Source organism: Aotus nancymaae, unplaced genomic scaffold, assembly GCF_030222135.1.
Source record: "Aotus nancymaae isolate 86718 unplaced genomic scaffold, 86718_ANA_hifiasm-v0.15.2.pri h1tg000012l, whole genome shotgun sequence".
NCBI classification, from domain to species: Eukaryota; Metazoa; Chordata; class Mammalia; order Primates; family Aotidae; genus Aotus; species Aotus nancymaae.
Genome location: NW_026988423.1, coordinates 30648426 through 30670543, shown reverse-complemented (window position 1 = coordinate 30670543; position 22118 = coordinate 30648426). Strand labels below are relative to the sequence as shown.

Below are 22118 nucleotides of genomic sequence, written 5' to 3'. Positions count from 1 at the left end.
CCAGCATACAGAACTGAATTACTAATAATTATTGGAAGTTTACTGTCTTATTAGAAAGCCCTTTCCTTTTTTTTTTTTTGATACCGGGTCTTGCTCTGTTGTCCACGCTCAAGTACAATGGCACCTTCTTGGCTCACTGCAGCCTCGGCCTCCCAGGCTGAAGCGATTAACCCACCTCAGCCTCTCCAGTGCCTGGGACTACAGGCACGCACTACCACATCTGGTGAAATTTTGTATTTTTTGTAGAGAGGGGCTTTTGCCATGTTGCCCAGCTGGTCTCAAACTCCTGAGCTCAAGTAATCCTCCAGCCTTGGCCTCCCAAAATGTTTGGATTACAGGCATAAGCCACTGCACCCGGCCCAAAAAAAGCCTTTTCCTTTATTAGAACATTAAGTTATTTTTTGTGGTAAACAGAAGGCTCACTTCCTCACGCCACAGTCCATCACACATAGTGGAATTCTTCTTTAATATCATAATCATAAGGGAAATAGAAATAATAAAATCACAGTAGTGAGTTAGGAAGTAGATCATCTTTCTAGTCAAATCTTTGATTCTGTTGGTGAGAAAGTTGGGGCTCAGAAGATTGATGAGTCACTTATCTCAGTAAATCTTGCCTTAATTCAATCATGTGGGACTTTTTTTTGAGACAGAGTTTCACTCTTGCTGCCCAGGCTCAAGCGCAATGGTGCGATCTCAGCTCACCACAACCTCCGCCTCCTGGGTTTAAGTGATTCTCCTGCCTCAGCCTCCCGAGTAGCTGGGATTACAGGAATGTGCCACCATGCCCAACTAATTTGTATCTTTAGTAGAGATGGGGTTTCTCCATATTGGTTAGGCTGGTCTCAAACTCTTGACCTCACGTGATCTGCCCATCTCGGCCTCCCAAAGTGCTGGGATTACAGGTGTGAGCCACTGCGCCCGGCTGGGATGTCTGTTAAAAGTACATATATTCTTGAAAATAAAGTCAATTAATTAAAAAAAAAAAAAAAAGTTTGTTTCCAGGCTCTACTCCAAAACTACAGAATCAGAATCTCCAGAATCTTCCTTCAAATAGGAAACACCTAAATAAGATGCAAACTTAATTTTTCTACAATGCAACAATTTTGTTAAATGTAGGATGCACATGAGGTATACCATTAAGCCATCTTCCCTTAATTGAATAACTTATTACAATCTAGCAACTTCCCAGTTTGCTTACCAATCGCCAGGTTTTAACTGTCTTTAAAATATTTTTATAATGTTTTCATTTATGCAAAGTCATTTCCTATTCTAAAGTCAATGCTCCAGATTGGTGAACTACTGATAGAATGTGCTTACTTCTGCCACACACAGGACAACCCATCAGTTTGGGGGTATATATATTTTTAAGTACACAGGAAAAAACTTAGGTGGATAAGTTCTTTTCTTAAACATGGTTCTATGAATCCATCATCTAAACAGATTACACCCAAGGAAAAACACTGTATTGAGAGAGATGAAAATAAAATGTAGAGGGAAATTAATGCTTATTGAGTTTTGAAAATGGACGACTTCAGAATTCAATGCTCAATTCATCTACTGAACCAGTTTACAAACTCTTAACTACATGCCATGGACTATTTATAAATATTAACTCATTAATCTGCATAACCTTATGAGGCACTATTATTACCTTATTTTACAGATGAGAAAACCGAGGCACAGAAAGATTGGGTACTTAGTAGTACTGGTATTCAAAACATGGCAACTCTGCCTCCCAAGTTCAAGTTCTTAACTACACTATTGCTAAACAGGAATTGCTTATTGGAACATTTCAGATTTCAGATTTTTAGATTATGGATGCTCAACCAATAAGTATAATGCAAATATTCCAAAGAAACCATAAATCCAAAATCCTTCTGGTCACAAGCATTTCAGATAAGGAATAATAAACCTGTATTAACTTTTCAGACTTTAAAAAAAAAAAAACTTAAAGTCCAAAACTATCAACAAAGGAAGTGCCTGCATTCTAGAAAGCAGATTTACCTGAAATAGTCCGAAGTAATCCTTAATAGTTGCTTCTTAACTAGGCACTCCACTGATGCAATCTTGGCAGTCAACTATATTGAGAAGCTGGGAAAATTCTCTCCAGTGACAAGCACTATTTGTTATGTACTTCTCACCATCACCTATGCACCAGAGCCTAGATTTGTCGTACCATTTTCTCCTGGAAATTATGTAAGATCATTTTTGCTGATTTCTATTTCTGCCAGATGGTCAATTCATGATGTCTAGACCTGAATATTAAGCTTTCTGACCTACAATCAACTTTTCTGAAGGCCCATTCCATCTCCTATTACTTTAAAAAATTAAATATAGCCAATTGCTTCTGACTGAGAATGTTTAGGGTCTTCTTATTCAGGTACTGAATGAGAAGTACCTGAATATGCCTACATTATATCCAATCATATACTCATCCTGTTTTCTAACAGAGAAACATCTTTTCTTCAGCCTAAAGGCTGCCTCACGTGATACAATCTCACATGTATACCCCAGTGGCACATAAGCATAAACTATGTTTTGTTCCTTCTAGAGTACTGTTTTCAGAAAAAAAAATCAATTTAACCCTAAACAATATGCAATTATTGCTAAAGAGCTTCACAGTTAACTTCTTAACACGCATCAACTAGTTCACATTTTAATTTTTTTTAAGTAATCACGGTTTTCTTTTTTTTTTAAAGACTAAGCCTCACTCTTGTCCACCAGGCGGGAGTGCAACAACACAATCTTGGCTCACTGCAACCTCCGCCTCCTGGGTTCAAGTGATTCTCCTGCCTCAGCGTCCTGAGGAGCTGGAATTACAGGCATCTGCCAGCATGCCTGGCTAATTTTTGTATTTTTAATAGAGATAGGGTTTCACCATGTTGGGCCAGGCTGGTCTCAAACTGCTGACCTCCGGTGATCTGACCACCTCCGCCTCCTCGGCCTCCCAAAGCGTTGGGATTACAGGCGTGAGCCACCACTCCCAGCCGAGTTTTCATTTTTGTGGGACTTGCTATGTATAGCAGAAGTGGAAAATGTTTTTCTGCCACAAGAAAACAAAGTCAGTTACCTGTGGCAGTGTCTTCATTACTTCAATTACTGCTAAGCCACTGATAAATCCTTCAAGGCCAATAGAGTACAGCAAAATAAAAGTCAGATACTTGGTAAAAGTTGAGAAAAGTAACAGTGATCTCATGAACAGAAATGCTAAGGCTGAAGTCTTCATATGAGATAGAACACTTGTACTTCGAAATCTGTCAGCTTGGCAGGAAATAAAATGCTTATATCTCTGGTGGATGGAAAAAGAAAAAAAGTGAATGTTCTAGAAAAAAAATCCTGAAAAAACATGATAAAAGGACAAGAAAAAGAACTGGTTATCCAAATGAAATTAAGTTTGTACACAGCAGAAGACCTGTGGACTTGGAAACATCAAAGAATCCCAGCAGCTCTTGTTTTCATAGCATCTTGGTGCTAAAAAGATAGCAAGCGCTGGGCTTTCCTTCACTGGAGAATCAGAGTGAGGCCTCCCAGCCCACCTTCCTCATTCTGAGCTAAGTTTCTCCTGTGTCTCCAGTGCACAGTCCTCAACTCAAACAAGTGACATGCCAGAAGGAGCTCAGAGTAATACACGTGGGTATATTTACAGATGGAATTAATCAAATGGAAGGAAAATTTCTAATTTAAAAGAATTTTGCCTGGAAATAAAAGATCTACAATTACCAGCTCGAGAAAGTGGTACGTTTATTGCTGTAAAACGATCAGCTGTATTCAAAGCAAGTTTTCTCCACCCCCTTTTAAATAAAACAGTGACTGGAATAAAGAATGGATTATTTATCTAGCACAAACACGAAAAGGGTTAACTTCATTTCTTAAGGCAAAATAATCATCCTCTGACTTGAGAAGAAACCAAACCTTTCTAATTGTGGCTCTTGGACTAATTCCAACATATCTGAATTTTTAGCAACTATCAGGTTTGGAAGGAAAGAAAAGATACCCAGTGTAAAGTACCACAAAAGAGTACTATTCAACAAGCTTTTAGATAATTAACAAATTAAATAAAATAGTAAATACTTTGATTGGGTGGTTGATGAATTCAGTTCCATATGTACACTGCAGACTTTCCCATCAGTGGATAAAGCAAACAAGCTCACTGTTTCCTCCATCTCAGCATAGAGAGAGACAGGAATCATGTCTAGCTGTGCCAATATCTGATTCCTCTGTGGATCCCAGTCTTGAAACATTTCCTTTATCTATGGTGAACTTAATCAGCTCCTACTTTTATCCCTTAGCATGCCTGACACCCTCTCCCTTCTGTCAGATAAGATCTATATCACATTCATTTCCTGAACATGTGCTCTAACAGAGTCAGGGATGAAATGCCAGACCGATGCCACTTATTCTTGACATTTTACAAGCAAACAATGACCCCTATCTGAATAATGTAAGGAGAAGGACCTCACCAGAGGAAAGGTTTCTGAAAGACCTTAAGGATTGAGAAGAATAACTCGAAATTCTAGAATGCCCTTTAACTTAAGCCCCCAAATAAACCATACTGGTAATCCAGGTTCAAGAGCTCAGATGCTGGTTATTTTCTATTATAAAGCTAAAGTAATGCATGTGTATAGATAGGGAACAAAAGTGTTTCAAGAAGAAACAATGAACGAATTAAAACCCAATTTAGGCTGGGCATGGTGGCTCACGCCTGTAATCCCAGCACTTTGGGGGGCCGAGGCGGGTGGATCATGAGGTCAAGAGATCGAGACCATCCTGGTCAACATGGTGAAACCCCGTCTCTACTAAAAATACAAAAAATTAGCTGGGCATGGTGGCGCGTGCCTGTAATCCCAGCTACTCAGGAGGCTGAGGCAGGAGAATTGCCTGAACCCAGGAGGCGGAGGTTGCGGTGAGCTGAGATCGCACCATTGCACTCCAGCCTGGGTAACAAGAGTGAAACTCCGTCTCAAAAAAAAAAAAACCTAATTTGAATTAGAAGTTGGTGACTGGAGGTGATGATTTTACCGTGCAAAGAATGATAACTTCTTTCTTTGTCACTGCTTTTCCTCCTGTGCAGCTTCTGAGAAGGTATACCCTGAAAATAATGACACATGTTGCTAAGGAAGGAGACTTTAAAAATACCAAATATTTCCCAGAGATCAAGTAGTATGATCATACAAACAATTCCATCACAAATGGCAGAAGTTATTCATTAAAAATGAAATCAAGTAACTCTTTAAAGGCAAGATAACTCTTTAAGGACTCTAGGGAGTACTTAACAATTCAATTTCTACTATGAAAATAGTGTGGGTTACCTATGGGAAATACCCTCAACTTACTTTTATACCAACAGAGTAAACACAATACACTGTGTACAAATGCAGATTTTTCCAAGTCTGAAGCATTCCAGAAGATGCCACCATTATAAAGGATATTCTCTATGAGTTCAAATTTGACAAGTCTTAATGAAGGGAAGACTTTTCTGTCATAAAAATCAAAACAGGCTGGGACATGGTGGCATGCGCCCATAATCCCAGCTACTCAGGAGGCCAAGGCAGGAGAATTGCTTGAACCTGGGAGGCGGAAGTTGCAGTGAGCTGAGACTGTACCACTGCACTCCAGCCTGGGTAACAGAGCAAGACTCTTGTTTCAAAAAAATAATAATAAAATAAATAAATAAATCAAAATGGGCTGGGTGCAGTGGCTCACACCTATAATCACAGCACCTTGGAAGGCCGAGGCAGGAGGATCACTGGAGCTCAGGAGTTCAAGATCAGCCTGGCCAACATGGCAAAACACTGTCTCTACCAAAAACACAAAAATTAGCCAGGCATCGTGGCACACACCTGCAATCCCAGCTACTCGGGAGGCTGAGGCAGGAGAACTGCTTGAACCGGGGAGGCAGAGGTTGCAGTGATCTGAGATTGCGCCACTGCACTCCATCCTGGGCGACAAAGCGAGACTCTGTCTAAAAAAAAAAACCAAAATGCTTAGTAAGTATATCCCACTTAATTTTCACCCCTTTTCACTTCTTTGAGGATTTCTAACTTAAATAACACTGAAAATCAACAAGTTTTTTGGCTGGGCACAGTGGTTCAGGCCTATGATCCCAGCACTTTGGGTGGCCCAGGTGGGTAGACTGCTTGAGCTGAGGAGTTCAAGACCAGCTTGAGCAACATGGCAAAACCCTGTCTGTACCAAAAATACAAAAATTAGCCAGGTGTGGCAGTGCATGCCTGTGGTTCCAGCTACTCAGGAGGCTGAGTTGGGAGGATCACTGGAGCCTGGGAAGTCAAGGCTGCAGTGAGCCATGATCATGCCACTGCACTCCAGCCTGGTGACAAGGTGAGAAGCCATCTCATAAATAAATAAATAACGAATTTTGAAAATTAAAAATTTTACGATTCAAAACCCTCAAGTGTAACTGAATGTCCATAGTGATTAAGTGAATTCACTTGGCTATACCAGGTGAAATGTCTTGGAGGTCCCCAGGCTGTGAGAATGGAATCCACAACCCATCAATAACAAAACCAAGAACAGAAGGATACGAAAGATACGAAGTAGACCTGTGTCACAGTTTTTTTTTTTTTTTTTGAGACGGAGTCTTGCTCTGTCGCCAGGCGCCAGGCCGGAGTACAGTGGCGCAATCTCCGCTCACTGCAATCTCAGCCTCCTGGGTTCAAGCAATTCTCCTGCCTCAGCCTCCCGAGTAGCTGAGACTAAAGGTGCATGCCACCACACCCAGCCAATTTTTGTATTTTTTTTTTTTAGTAGAGATGGGGTTTCACCATGTTGACCAGGATGGTCTCGATCTCTTGACCTCGTGATCCACCTGCCTCGGCCTCCCAAAGTGCTGGGATTACAGGCATGAGCCACCGCGCCCGGCCCACAGTTATTTTTAGAATTAAAAGGAAAATAAATGTTTTACAACATTAAGAGATACAAAAAAAGTCACTCAAGTTCACTTTATTAATCATTACACAATTACTTTTGAGTTTACATTTAAGTGTATAATATTTTACACAGATATAATGGATTAAAAATAATTGAATAAACACCCATCATAGGTTCTTAATTATATATAAAACCCAGTTATCAGGGTACAAACAAAAGAGGGATTTAAGAATAAGCTTGGTTTGAGAGCATTCAATTTCTCTCTTTTAATTTGTCATTCAACAGTTAATAAATGCAAGTCTACTAAATGCTAGGTTTTTTTGTTTTCTTTTGTTTTTTTCTTGGACAAGGTCTCACATGATCACCCAGGCATAATCATGGCTCACTGCAGCCTCGACTACCAGGCTTGGTGATCCTCCCACCTCCGCCTCTTGGGTAGCTGGGACTACAGGTGCATACCACCACGCTCAGCTAATTTCTTGTATTTTTTTTTTTTTTTTTTTTGTAGACACAGGGTTTCACTATGTTGTCCAGGTTGGTCTTGAACTCTCGGGCTCAAGTGATCCACCCACCTCAATCTCCCAAAGTGCTGCGGTTACAGGTGTGAGCCACTGCACCTGGCCAATGCTAGGCTCTTGACCTTCCTATTTAGAATGGCAACAGAATTGGAGGTTGGAAGAGGTAGCTGCATTTCCTTTTAAAGAAGAAGAGAGCAGACTAGTAGATCTGGGGGTGATATATGCAGTCCTGTCTGAAGGAAGGAGAGAAAGGGCCTGCTAAATTTCTCAAGGGCTTCTCTAACTCACAGTGATACCAACTCATACCATTTTCCTTTTTGGCTGTGAGAAGAATGTGGATTATTTTTTGCCTCAGAAAGTCAAAGATCCATGCTTCTGAACATTTTCTTTAGCAACTTTTTTTTTGAGACAGTGTCTCACCTCTGTTGCCCAGGCTGGCGTGCAGAGGTGCAATCTTGGCTCACTACAATCTCCATCTCCTGGGTTCAAGCAATTCTCCTGCCTCAGCCTCCAGAGTAGCTGGGATTACAGGCATGTACCATCCAGCTAATTTTTGTATTTTTAGCAGAGATGGGGTTTCACGATGTAGGCCAGGCTGGTCTCGAACACCTGACCTCAAATGACCTGCCCACCTTGGCCTCAAAAAGCACTGGGATTACAGGTCTTTAGTAATCATACTTCATGCCAACCTCATGGAAAACTAAGCTGGAAACAATGAACAGCTACTCACAGAACAGGATTCAAACTGATCAACTATGACAAATTGGGGAAGGAATCAATAGGAAGCTTAAGAAACTACAAAAGGATACTTTTAAAAAGGATACCTATAAAAAAATAAAATTCAGAAACAACATGGAAAAGAATTAGCTATGGGTAAGTATGACTGGAACCAGCTCTGGTGATCTCACTGAAGAAACTGGGTGTGGCCCTTTATAAATAGTATTGTGCATCTGAAACAAAGACAATGCTGATGATCTACACCCATGAAATACATGTGATATACACACAGCTTTGGCAATATTCTACTACAGTGGGCATTGATTAGGACCTTATGAATGTAGTGTGCCAAATTTAAGATTGGAAACTTAGGGAACAAATGGAAAATTTCTTTGATGCATTTGTTCCATCTGCATCAAAGAACAGAAAATGTGGATCGCCAAACAAAAAACTGAAAAGGATTTGGTGCTACTCAGCTCCAAAGAAACAAGGGACCTGAGAAAAGCTGCCCTTAAAGGGCAGTTCTCCCTAAACCTGATCTTCACCCAGTCCCTGCCTCTCTTAGAGACAAGTGCACTTGGCATCTTTGCCATCCTCTGCTGCAAAGTAGAGCCTTTTGGCTTCTAATCTAGAGATCTAGAAATTGGAATAGCAAAAGTCTTCAGTTTCTTATTTACATAAAAGAGACTCTGTTTGTTCAGCTGCCCTATAAACTGCATTTAAGGAACATCTGCATTAATTTCGGAATTACCTAATTTGAGTTAAGACATGAGTCTGGGTGTTTATAGGTTACCATCTGCAGAACATTCATGAGATGGAAGTTCTCTGCCTAATTATTCATTTGTTTTGACTTATGAACTTGGAGAAACACATTCCTAGAAAGCCAAGATATTCTCACCTTCCCTCCCTCCAGCCACACTGGCCTCTACACTGTTCCTCAAACAGGCCTGGTACATCCCGACCTTGGGGCCGATGGTTCCTTCTGCCTGGAATGTTCTCTCTCTATGTATCTGCACAGGTTTCCATGCCTTTACTCAGATCGTACCTTCGCAATGATGCTACTCTGACCGTCCTATTTAAAATTATACCCCCACCCTGTTAGCTGTTCTACTTTTTATTTCACAGCACACAGCAAAACATATGAATTATGTTTATTAGTAGTATGACTCTAATTTTTTTATTTTTATTTTTTTGAAACAGGATCGTGCTGTGTCACCTAGGCTGGAGCATGGTGGCATGATCATGGCTGACTGCAGCCCTCACCTCCACGGGGCTCAAGCAATCCTCCTATCTTAGCCTCCCAGTGCTACAAGTGCATGCCGCCATACCGGGCTAATTTTTTTGTATTTTGTAGAGATGGGGTTTCGTCATGTTGCTCAGGCTGGTCTTTAACACCTGGGCCCAAGAAATCCACCTGCCTCAGTCTCCCAAAGTGCTGGGATTAAGAGGTGTGAGTCACTGGACCCGGCCCTAATTACATTTATTATTTGTTATCTGCCTTCTCCATTGGAATGCAAGGCATGCAAAGACAGGGATTCTTTGTCTGTTTAGTTTATGGATGTAGTCCAAGAGTACAGAACAGTGCCTGGTACATAGTAGGCATTCAGATATTTATTTAACGAACTAACTCAAATGAAAGAACACCCTGTAACTGCTTTTAATAAGGACCATAAAAAGCCGTTATAGTTTTTAAATGGAACAAATGGGAAAACTATACACAAATAAATCAATACTGAGGCTATCATTTTTCAGATATGCCAGTGGTCCCAACAGTGAATGTAATCTGATTCTAGAAGGCAGAAGAAAATTGCAACTTAAGGTTCCCAGACCACTGTCTGGCACCATAACATTTTATATATAAATCACTTTATAACTCAAGTCTCTGATGTCTACATTGTAAACTGATTTTTAAGGGTTGATTCTTAGGGGAAGAACTATTTCTGGCAAATGATTCAAAGGCATCAGTATTTCGAGCTAAGAAATGAGTTTCTCTTATTTTACACATTAAATCTATCTAAAATACTTTACAATTAGAGAAAAAAGACAAACTTATGTAGCAGCAACAGAGATTTCAAAACACAAATTGGGTTAAGTCATGTTTTAAAACCATTCCATGGCTTCTCACTGTGTTTAATAATATACTCCTCATCGTGGCTACAAGACCTGGCATGACCATCCACAGGACATCCATCCAGCCTCTCCCTTACTTGCTGGGCTCTTGAGGCTCACAGGGCTCTTTTAGCAGCTTGAACACCGCCCTACCCCCCCACCCCCAAGTTCACGGCTTGCAGCCTTTCCTCAGAGCAATATTCTGTAAGGGCCTCCCCACACCCTCCTCCTTGGCATCTCAATTTAAATGTTACCATCTGTAGCCTGACTTTCCACTTACTTTACTACAAGTTCTTCATTTATACTTCGGTTCCTAGTTTGTATATCTCAGTACTTGCAATTATTGGCCTCTACCACCCGAATAGAAGCCCTTCTAGAATGAGTACAGTGTCTAATTTATTTATCATCCTATTCCTATCCTGTAACATAGTTCCTGTTATACAGTAAGTATTTATATGGTGTAGAAAATGTTCAAATATTTGCTGATTGAATGAGTGTGTATCTACCATTAATTAAAGTCTAAGGGATCAACTGATATTGACTGATTGATTGATTGAGATGGAGTTTCGCTCTTGTCACTCAGGCTGGAGTGCAGCGGTATGATCTCTGGGATTACAGGCATCCACAACTTTGCTGGCTAATTTTTGGTATTTTTAAAAGAGATAGGGTTTCACCATTTTGGTCAAGCTGGTCTCAAACTCCTGACCTCAGGGGATCCGCCTGCCTTGGCCTCCCAAAGTGCTGGGATTCTGCGCCCAGCCAGGGATCAATTGATATTTCTAATTTTCTGAGCTGCAAAAATGAGGATGAATGGGTAAAGTTGTAGTATTTTCTTATCCAAACAAAAACCTTCTGTGGCTAACAGCCACCACTCACCTGTTTAAAGCTGTCTATCCCTAAATGGAAAGATTTTCACCTGCTTTGGAGGAGTGTCTTTATCTTTTATTTAGTTTTATCCTTTCCAACAACGAGAAATCAGGATCACATAGGACTTTTGTTGAAAGTCTATAGCTTTGTTTTATAAAACAAAGCTACATGCACTTCACTCTCAGTCCACTTGCGTTTGTAGCTTTCCTATGGCCTGGCCATGATTATACTCTCTACATGCTTGTAGAATTTTAAAATTCTACAATTTTCATGTCCAAATATCTGTTAAACATCAGGCACTGTGGTAAGAATATTCTTATTACTGCATCCAGTTCTCCTACACCAAACACTACACAGCAGTGACAGTAAGCCAGACGCTGTTTTCTACGCTTCACAAACATTTACCCTTCTGTGAATTATCATAAATTCATAAACAGCATAAATAATGGAACAGAAGCACACAGATGTTAAGCAGCTTGTTAAAGGTCACACGACTATTACATGCTAGACACAGAGTCAGTGTCCATGTTTTTAAGACCCAAAACAATGCTGTCTCACAAAAACGAATAAGCCGTGGGCCACACCCTTAAGAAGTCTACACCTTAGGAGAAACAGAACTATAAACAAATCTTTATAACACGTTTGTGCCAAGTTTAATATGCCTGGATGAGGTACCAAGGGGATGAGCACTTGTGCTTGAGGAAGATCAAGGAAAGCTTTATGGGAGATAAATACCCTTATGGCAAAAGTCAATGAAATTGTTGGTGTTTATCCTCCTCTGCCTCCTGGAAACACTGGACACTGAAATCCCTCTCGTCTTTTCCTGGTTTCCCTCCCTGCCAGTGGGAGGTCTTCCCTGTTTCCTGAATGTTAAGGATCCACAGGGCTCTATCCTCTATTCACTTCCCTTCCCACCCTATTCATCCCTAGACCTTAAAATACCAACTAAATGCTAAGGACTCCCAAAATGCTACCTGCAGTTCAGATCTCAGTTGTGCTTCTGGCCCAGGAGATACCCATTTAAGTTTCAGTCAGGCAACCCTTCAATACTGAAGGGTACTTTCAGACTGTGTTTCAAACTTAAAAGCCAAAAAACAGTTCAACAACCTGCTCCTTATCCTAGGTTATACAGGTCTCTGAATAGTAGAAATAAGCTACGTGGTAATATTTATAGGCCATTATTTCTCTCTGTTTTAAGCACCAACATATGTATTTACTGAGTTTGAAAAAACTATCATATACTTTAGAATAATGTATTTGGATCATTCCCAAACAAGAGAATATGAACTAAAGGGAAGAAAGTAAATCTGTAACCTTAAAATAAAATAGCATGATATTTAGCCAGGAGCGGTGGCTCACGCCTGTAATCCCAACACTTTGGGAGGCCAAGGAGGGTGGATCATGAGGTCAGGAGTTCAAGATCAGCCTGGCCAAGATAGTGAAACCCTGTCTCTACTAAAAATACAAAAAAATGAGCCGGGCGTGGTGGTGGGCACCTGAAATCCCAGCTGTTTGAGAGCCTAAGGCAGGAGAATTGCTTGAACCCGGGAGGTGAAGGTTGCAGTGAGCCGAGATTGCACCATTGCATTCCAGCCTGGCAACAGTGTAAGGCTCCTGTCTCAAAAAAAAAAAAAAAAAAAACAAAAGCCTGATATTCTTTTCAGGATATTCTTTTTTTCCTAATGAAAATTAGCCGAAAATTAATATTCTCTGTTTTTTCTCTTTTTCAGTCTCATTCTGCCATACAGGCTGGAGTGCAGTGGCTTGATCTCAGCTCACTGCAGCCTCTACCTCCCAGGTTCAAATGATTCTCCAGTCTCAGCCTCCTGAGTAGCTGGGATTACAGGACCACGCCACCATGTCTGGCTAATTTTTGTATTTTTAGTAGAGATGGGGTTTCACCATGTTAGCCTGCCTCGGCCTCTCAAAGTGGTAGGATTACAGGTGTGAGCCACTGCACCCGGCCTACTATTCTCTTTGATCTGAAGGTGAAGTGAGAGCTGAAAGCACTGTTTAGATCTGAAATAAGAATCTGAAAGCTCTTAAAACGACAACGACAACAACAACAACAACAACAACAAGGCATCAGAACAACTAGAAAGCCCAGGCTACTTAGGAGAAATAGCTCTAAAAACATTGTTTTGCCTAGCAGGTAGCATCAGTCTTTTTTGTTTGAGATAGTGTTCTTCTGTTGCCCAGGATGGAGTGTGGTGGCACAATCATGGTTCACTGCGGAATCAAACTCTGGGGCTCAAGGGATCCTCCTATCTCAGCCTCCTGAGTAGCTGGGACTACAGGCAAGCACCACCACACCTGGCTAATTTTTAAATTTTTTTGTAGAGATGGGGTCTTGCTATGTTGTCCAGGCTGGTCTTGAACTCCAGGCCTCAAGCAAACCTCTTGCCCTGGCCTCCCAAAGTGTTGGGATTACAGGCATGGGCCACCAAGCCCAGCCAAGCATCAATCTTAAAAAAAAAAAAAGTGGCCAGAGAAAACAATTGAGGGTATTTAAAAAAGAGAGAGAGAAAACGGGTTAGGGAGACTAAAAACATACTTTCATAAGGAAGTGAAAGAGGTCAGTGGAAGACCAAAGAGGACTTTCAGGGAACAGCCAGAAAGCTGTCAGCCTGGGCCCAGGGGAGGCAGGTGGACACTTCATTCAAGAAAAAGAGAGCACCTTTCCCCCAGATTTGAAAGTAGCAAATCACTGCAGGAAACATGTAAAGAACAATTATGCAGAAAGAGCAAAATGAAGCCCTCCTTCATCCAACGTGGAGCTAACCACTGCTGACATTAGGGTTTAAGTGGAGAAAAGCAGTTTTTAAGAGGAACTGTGGGAATAAGTCTGAGCATTCTGGATTCATGTTCATATCAATTCTAAAAACCTCATTCATTAGAGTTTGCCCCTGCTTTTCTTATTTATTTATTTATTTATTTATTTTTTGAGACAGAGTCTTACTCCGTCACCAGGCACCAGGCTGGAGTGCAGTGGCACGACCTCGGCTCACTGCAACCTCCGCCTCCCGGGTTCAAGCAATTCTCCTGCCTCAGCTTCCCAAGTAGCTGGGACTACAGGCGTGCGCCACCAAACTCAGCTAATTTTTTTGTATTTTTAGTAGAGACGGGGTTTCACCATGTCGGCCAGGATGGTCTCGATCTCTTCACCTCGTGATCCACCTGCCCCTGCTTTTAAACCATAAATCTTATATGTAAGCACCGTCCCCCCCACTTTTTTTGAGGGACAGAGTCTCGCTCTATTACCAGGCTAGAGTGCAGTGGCACGATCTCAGGTCATTGCAACCTCTGCTTCCTGGGTTCAAGCGTTCCTCCTGTCTCAACCTCCCAAGTAGCTGGGACTACAGGCATGTACCACCACGCCCAGCCCAGCTAATTTTTGTACTTTTAGTAAAGAAGGGGTTTCACCATATTGGCCAGGATGGTCTCCATCTCTTGACCTCATGATCTGCCTGCCTCGGCCTTTCAAAGTGCTAGGATTACAGGCATGACCCACCGCACCTGGCAAGCTCCTCCTTTTTTAAAAAAAATTCTTCTTTCATTCAATGTCTTATTAAAATTAACTTAAAAAAAAAAAAAAAAACTCAAGCAGCTTGAGCACTGCTTGAGGTTTTTTGTTTTTTTTTTTTTGACAGAGTTTCGTTCTTGTTGCCCAGGCTGGAGTGCAGCATGATCTCGGCTCATTGCAATCTCCGCCTCCCGGGTTCAAGCGATTCTCCTATCTCAGCCTCCCGAGTAACTGAGACTACAGGCGTGCACCTCCACACTGGGCTAATTTTGTATTTGTTGTAGTGACAGGATTTCTCCATGTTGGTCAGGCTGGTCTCAAATGCCTGACCTCAGATGATCCACCCTCCTCGGCCTCCCAAAGTGCTGGGATTACAGGCGTGAGCCACTGTACCTGGCTGAGGTTTTTTTTTTTTTTTTTAAAGTTAATTTTAATAAGTACAGTAGTGCCTGTTTTCTGCAGTACAACAAAGAAAGAAGCAGTCTATTTCTAGTGTCTGGGGGTAGGAAGGCACTGGGAATGAGCAGGAATCTAGGAAGAGTTAACGGAGGGCAGACACACCCCAGCCCCATGGACGAGACTTCTGTGGAGTCTGTAAAACTGCAGTGAAGTACTAAGTTCCGGCAACAGATCTCAAACCTGTTCCTTAGCAAGAGAGCTAAAAAGACAACATTTCTTACACACTCTGTTAATGTGACTTTTAAGGCATATAAACAATAGGGAGACCCTGCCTCTACAAAAATTAAAAAATTAGCCAGGTGTGGTGGCACATGCCTGTGGTTCCAGCTACTTGGGAGGCTGAGGTGAGAGGATTGCTTGAACCCAGGAGGTCGAGGCTGTAATGAGTCATGATCATGCCCACTCCAGTCTGAGCAAAAAAGAGAGATCCTCTCTCTTTCTCTCTCAAAAAAAAAAAAACAAAAAACATAAAAAAGATAAATAAACGAGAGCTGGAGGATAAGCTTCTAAAAATAAATGAAGAAAACAAGAAATGTGTGCTTCTCCTTATGTGATATTACTGTGCTGCATTCCGTGACACTAAAAATATAAAACATGATAACTTCTGTTCTTAAGTGTTTACCTCTCAATCTTTTTCCAAGTACCCTATTAAAATGGCAACAGAGGAGTTTTTCTTTTTTCAAGGTATAAAACCAAAGAATGTGAGGTGCAGGAGAGAAGCATTCAATTTTTCAATGAATTTTTGTAGATGGAAAGCAAGCTTTAAATGCAGACCCTAAAATGTGGATTGGCATAGTCTATTAACTAATGCACAAATTCTCTTCCTGACCCCCTGCTAAGCCAGAGCACTATCTATTTTCATCTATTTTTTCCACCTCCAAATCCAGAGGTTTAGAGAAAAATGAACTGAAATCTGAAATGGGTCTAGAGTAAAATACATCAACAGGAGCAAAGAAGAACTGAAAATACAGATTATGTCAAAAGATGCATACTAAAAGGTTCTCCAAGCCCCTATCGTTGTCCCAGCAACCAATGCATTGTCAGCTAAAGAAATACTGGCAAACATATACATTTGTACAAACATATACACAAAACCCATATATACCCATCACCCTATAGTAATGCCTACCACCCAACGAGACCCATCCTGGGAACTTAAAATAACAAAAAACGAAACAAAAATGAACAGTCACAATTATTAGACATTTGAAGAAATGCTACGATAAAAGAATTAATTTATTCTTCAAAGAAATTATTAAGCATCTGTTCGTTGCCGGGAACTGTTTTAGAAGCTGGTGTTAAAGAGGTAAACAAAACAAACAAAAGCCCTGCCCTTAACAAAACAAACAAAAGCCCTGCCCTTACGGCATTTTTATTTTAGTGGTGAGGGAGACAAGTAAATAAATATGTGGGATGCTAGATGGTGGGAGATGCTCCTGGAGAGAACAAAGCAGGGAAGTGAGATGGGGATCTGCACTTCTCAATCCAGCGCTCTCCTCACTGAGGTGACATTTAAACAAAGATCTGTGGATTCATCCAAAGTGAGGTGAGGGAGCAAGTCACTGGATATCTGAGGGAAGACATACCCAGACAGGCACAGGTGCAAAGGCCCATATCACCAGCAGGAAATGAAGCCCATGCAGAGAGGAAGAAAACCAAAACACTACAATGGGCCCTCAGAGCCCACCATATCCACATAACAAGAATGGATATTACAAAAAGGTATCAAGGAAAAATTAAAGATTGAGCGAAAAATCACAGAAATAGTATAAGAAAACATCCCGTAATGAGAGGACATGAATTTCCAGAATCAAACCGTCCATGAGAACTCAGCAAAACAGCTGAGTACAAACCCACACCATGGTGTTAATAAACATCATACAACTGCAGAACACCAGGGATAGAGAATATCCTCAAAGCTTCCAGAAGAGGAGAAAACAAACCAAATACAGTCACATAAGAAGGATTTGAATCACCATGTCTCTAGAGCAATTACAGACACCAGAACACAGTACAGCAATCCTTCAACATTCTGTGAGAACATGATTTCCAATTTAGAATTACATAACTGCCAAACTATCAAACAAGTGTGTGGGCAAAACAAAGTCATTCAAATACTTCTCAGAAATAACTGGAGTATGTGCTTTGAAAAAAAAATGACATAAGCCCAGAAATAGGAAGATACAGTTCCTGTACAGGAAAGGGCAGTTCCAGGAGTATCTCAGCTGCTCTTGAGAGCAACGGTAAAGGCAGGAGGAGGAGGAGGCAGGGCTCTAATAAACAGACAGAGGTTATACATTTGAGCTCACAGAAAATGTTACTGGTAAGAATGTGACAAATATATTGGAGCATTTGGGGAAAAATTAACAGTAGGTACTTGAAAAACACAGGTGAAGGCCAACCTACACACCAGGAGGAACACACTGTAATAGATCATCTAGCTCAACAGTGAACAGTATTTGACAAAGGTGCAAGTACATAAAAGCTCCCTGTTTTAGCAAAAAAATTACAATAGAATTATACTAGGTGGTAGAGGGCATGGAAAAATAGGAAAGTGGTGGGATGCAAGAGCTAAATACTAATCTATCGCAACAAGAAATCAACAGACCAAACATGAGGGGAAAACCAAGAAAGAATAACAAACCAACTATTTAGCAACAAGAAGATACAGCAGACCCTCAAAAAACATTGTTTGTTCAACCTCGTTTTTTCATAACATTAACGAGAAAATAAGTGATTCCTGGCTGAGGTCACCGTCTGTGTGGGTTTTCTCCAGGTATGCTGTTTTCCTCCCATGTCCCAGAGAGATGTGTCTATTAGGTTACCTACTGCGTCTATATAGTCCCTGTGTTTGTGTGTGCATGTATGCACACCTTATGATATATGGTGTCCTGTCTAGGGCTGGCTCCTGCCTTGTGCTCTAATCTGCCGGCATAGGTTCTAGCCACCTGTGAGCTTGAGCTGGAAAATGCATGAATGACTATAAATTACCATCAATAAAAATCTGCAAAGTCTATGGTAATCATCCAAATGCACAACAATAACTGATGCGGCACAAAAGCTCTCAGTGAGCCTGCCCTATGGGTGATTGTTTTGGAACTGAGCATGGTGGTAGGAGATGCTTCTGACAATCGTCACTTTGCACACATTTATTCCTTGATTTAACCCACCACGACTATGACTGCAGCAACTTACTGACTCACCAAAAAGTGGGTGAATATTTTACTTGTTTCAGTGTTTCATATTAGAAATGTTTTGGTCTTTATTTAGAAGTTGGGTATGTTTTTGTGACCAGAAAAATGGCATAGAAACTATATGGTAAAACTGGTTTTGTTATATGGTGTTTTAAGAATACTGATGATGTTGACAACTTATGTAAAGACAGGAAAAGAGGAAAATAATTGAGTGCTTGCCTCTAAAAAATGGGACTATGAGGTAGGAAGGGCAGAGAAATGGTTTTTGTTTTGTTTTGGTTTTTTGAGACGGAGTCTCACTCTGCTACCCAGGCTGGAGTGCAATGGCGTGATCTCGGCTTACTGCAACCTCCAGCTCCCTTGTTCAAGAGATTCTCCTACCTCAGCCTCCCAAACAGCTGGGATGACAGGCATGTGCCACCAAGCCCGGCTAATTTTTGTATTTTTAGTAGAGACAGGGTTTCACCATGTTGGCCAGGCTGGTCTCAAACTCCTGACCTCAGGCAATCCACCCACCCCGGCCTCCCAAAGTGCTGGGATTACAGGTGTGAGCTATCACACCTGGCCTGAGAAACTGTTTCACTGCAGCTGCAGCCTCGACTTCCTGGGCTTAAGTGATCCTCCCACCTCAGCCTCAGGGGCAGCTAGGATCACAGGTGCGCCACCATGCCCAGCTAATTTTGTGATTTTCTGTAGAGAAGAGGTCTTGCTGTGTTGTCCAGGAGATCTCAAACTCCTGGGCTCAAAAGATCCTCCCACCTAGGCCTTCCAAAGTGGTAGGATTAAGGTGTGAGCCATGTGCCCCACCCCATTTAGGAAATCTTAAGGTATATTCCAACACCACTCAAGGAAGTAACCTCCAAATATAAACATTAGCTCTGTAGCATAAAGTTAAATTCTGGGGACAAGAGAAGAATCCAGTTTCTTAGTGTCAATACTAAATGTATTCAAGATAAATCTGAAATAAATCCACAAATCAGGGCTGAAAGAGAAGTAATTAAGTATCAGTGGAAAATCTTCGTAGACTAGAAACTTAGAGTTGCAAAGATCTTTCAAATGACAAAAAACTGAAGCCCAAATTATTTGTTCAAGTTCACAGCGGCTGAACTGGGACTAGTCCACACCTCCTGGCTCCCAATGACTGCACTTTCCAGGACACCTCCTGAGAGTTCCTGCTAATTACCTCCTTTAATCTCTCTAAAACCATAAAACAACGAAGTACTTCCTGCTCTTCAAGGAAACGGGATCACTGGTTAATCTGCAACTAGCAAATCATAGTTTGAGGAGGTGTAACTTAACTTTATGCCACTAATTAATCTTAAATTTGTGATAAACATAAGTTCCTTTATTAGTCAGTCCTTGTTTAAACCTGTGAAATACAAAGGCAGCCTTTTTGTTCCTGCATAGACTGGGAAATATCTTTAAAAAGAAATTATCAAGTTCTTCTTTATATGGTTATTTTGGGGGCACATATTATGATATATTAAAATCAATGTAAATAAGCCATGTTTGAACAGAGCTGTACTCTGCAGGAATGAAGAAATCACTAATAGAATTTTCTTCCTTGTTCTAAGAAAACAGTTTAGACAAGAGGAGTTCTCAACAAACGGACTATGACATTGGCGCTGAAGTGGAAAAGTGAACTGACTAAAAAAGGACCAGCTGAATGAGGAAGTGGGAGGAGGCAACATAGAGATTAAAAAAAAAAAAAAGAGTTTTTTGCAGTGGCAGTATGGCAGCCAATGAGGTTAATCTGAGGGGTGATTATTGCTCTGAAAATTGAAGAAAAAAAAAAAAAAAGACATGAAATTGCATAAATTCTTTATACTGAGAACAACTCTATTTTAAATCACCAAGTGCCTGAACTCACAGGAGAAACATTAAGGAAGTGGTAACTTATGTACCCACACTGGCTAAAGCTGTACTGTCAAACCAAACAAAAACTTTGAATTCTTTAAATTTCTCTACAAAATTTCAACAAGACAAACCTAAAAGTTCCTTCTCCAGGGGAAAGGGACCAACGTTTTTATTCTTAGTCACTAAGTGTGTGCTTTGAGTTCACTTGAAACCCAGGCGCACAAGCTCTGTGTCACTAACAATGACATATGAGTTGGTTCATTTTGTTTCCTGCCACAGAAGGCCAATTCCGCGAGAACAGGTGTAGTTTCTTGAATGCCATAAGGTTAGGGTAGAAACAGGTTCTCCTACCCCCCACACAAAACCATAAATGTGCTGTACCCAAAACAAGTTTTTAATTAATGTAATGATATGAATTTAAGTCTTGATGTCAACATTTCAGGGTTCTTGAAAAAGGGAGCTTCAAGTATCTAAGCGACACGTGATGTTCAACTGTTTAGTGAAATTAGAACCTAGGTCTGGAGCATGGAAAGTAATAATTCTTTTAGGGTGGAATTTCTCAGCTTTTATAGATCTCTGTCCTACTGGTAAATTTGTGTGGAAGGGGGCGGAGGGGGGATGACAGGAGAAACATATGTTGTTTCCCACTTCCTCTGTAATTCTTTGCATTTATATCTGATCTGCATTTACACCTGCCTTATAACAAGAAACATACACAAGCCTTGCTTCTTTCTCACTTTACAAATATATCTGCCTCTACCTTCATTCAGGTTAAACAATGACAGAAATAAGACAATTCAAAATGTTCAGACACACCTAGCGCACATTTATGATGCACTTCAGCCATCTAACAGATATGAGTTTACTATGTGCCAGGTGAGTGGATTTTAAAAAAAGAGTCCTGGCCGGGCGCGGTGGCTCACGCCTGTAATCCCAGCACTTTGGAAGGCCCAGGCGGGTGGATCACGAGGTCAAGAGATCGAGACCATCCTGGCCAACATGGTGAAACCCAATCTCCACTAAAAATACAAAAATTAGCCGGGCGTGGTGGCACGCGCCTGTGGTCCCAGCTACTCGGGAGGCTGAGGAGGAAGAATCGCTTGAACCCAGGAGGCGGAGGTTGCAGTGAGCCAGGACTGCGCCACTGCACTCCAGCCTGGCGACAGAGCAAGACTCCGTCTCAAAAAAAAAAAAAAAAAGAGTCTTCCAAGGACTCACAGATCAACAGTAGCTGCCAAGAGTATGCCTTGACCTGCATAACTCATAATCCATTCAAACTTAAAGGACAGTTACAGGTTAGGGGAAAAAGACCACTGAATGAAGTATGACCTCATCACTGACCACCCGGATTGTAGCTAGTTTTCACACTATCAATGAATCCTTTCCTTTTCCATCTGTCCAGCATTCAACTGCCAGATTCAGAATTCCACTTTCAAGGAGTCTCTGTCTACACAAGAAGCTTCAAAGCCTCCCCACTACTTATCACCTCTAGTTAAAACTCTTCTTCAACTTGAATCTTCTACGGGTAGCTCCACCTGATCAATTTTAGTTTCCTGTTGGTATGGCTCCCTTCTGCCAATCCCCTTCGGATGTGTAGAACCCAAATCTAATTCAACTACCTATTCTCTAATAACTCCTCAGGCAGCCCTCGTTCTAAGCAGTCTTAAAAAATTGTTTCCTCTATCGTCACAGATCCATTAGTTTTCAGGACATTCTTTCTGAACTCAGCATAAGCCTTCCTCTCAACAAATGGCAGGTGTAGCCCAAGTTATTTTTAACGCTACCATCCTAAACAGATGTTTATCTTCCCAGCCACCCCTGAGTGAAATTAAAGGGAGTCGCGTGCAGTTTGGGCAAGGGAATCCCAACATCGCATCTCGTGAGAAAGGGTTTGGTTGCAACTATGGAGAGGAAAAATAAAGGAAACAGGAAAAGTGAAGGTCTGTGCTCTGTATACTTTCAGCCTTTTTTTTAGGAGGAGTAGGG

General features: G+C 41.2%; 1 protein-coding gene across 8 annotated transcripts in view; it reads right to left on the bottom strand.

Moving 5' to 3' along the window:
• The window catches only part of FAM118B (family with sequence similarity 118 member B), a 51413-nt gene that overhangs the window by 28692 nt on the left and 603 nt on the right, over positions 1 to 22118 (bottom strand). For 4 of the 8 annotated variants that reach the window (XM_064375557.1, XM_064375558.1, XM_012470161.2 and 1 more), the window contains 2 exons: positions 5841 to 5962; positions 5020 to 5089 (listed from right to left, as the gene is read on the bottom strand). The exons of 1 other annotated variant lie outside the window; for it this stretch is intronic. The gene's annotated coding sequence lies outside the window, so the exon portion shown is untranslated. Of the gene's footprint in view, positions 1 to 5019; positions 5090 to 5840; positions 5963 to 22118 lie in introns of those variants that run through there. 3 more of the 8 variants (XM_012470164.2, XM_012470160.3, XM_012470163.3) reach the window with 2 other exon arrangements.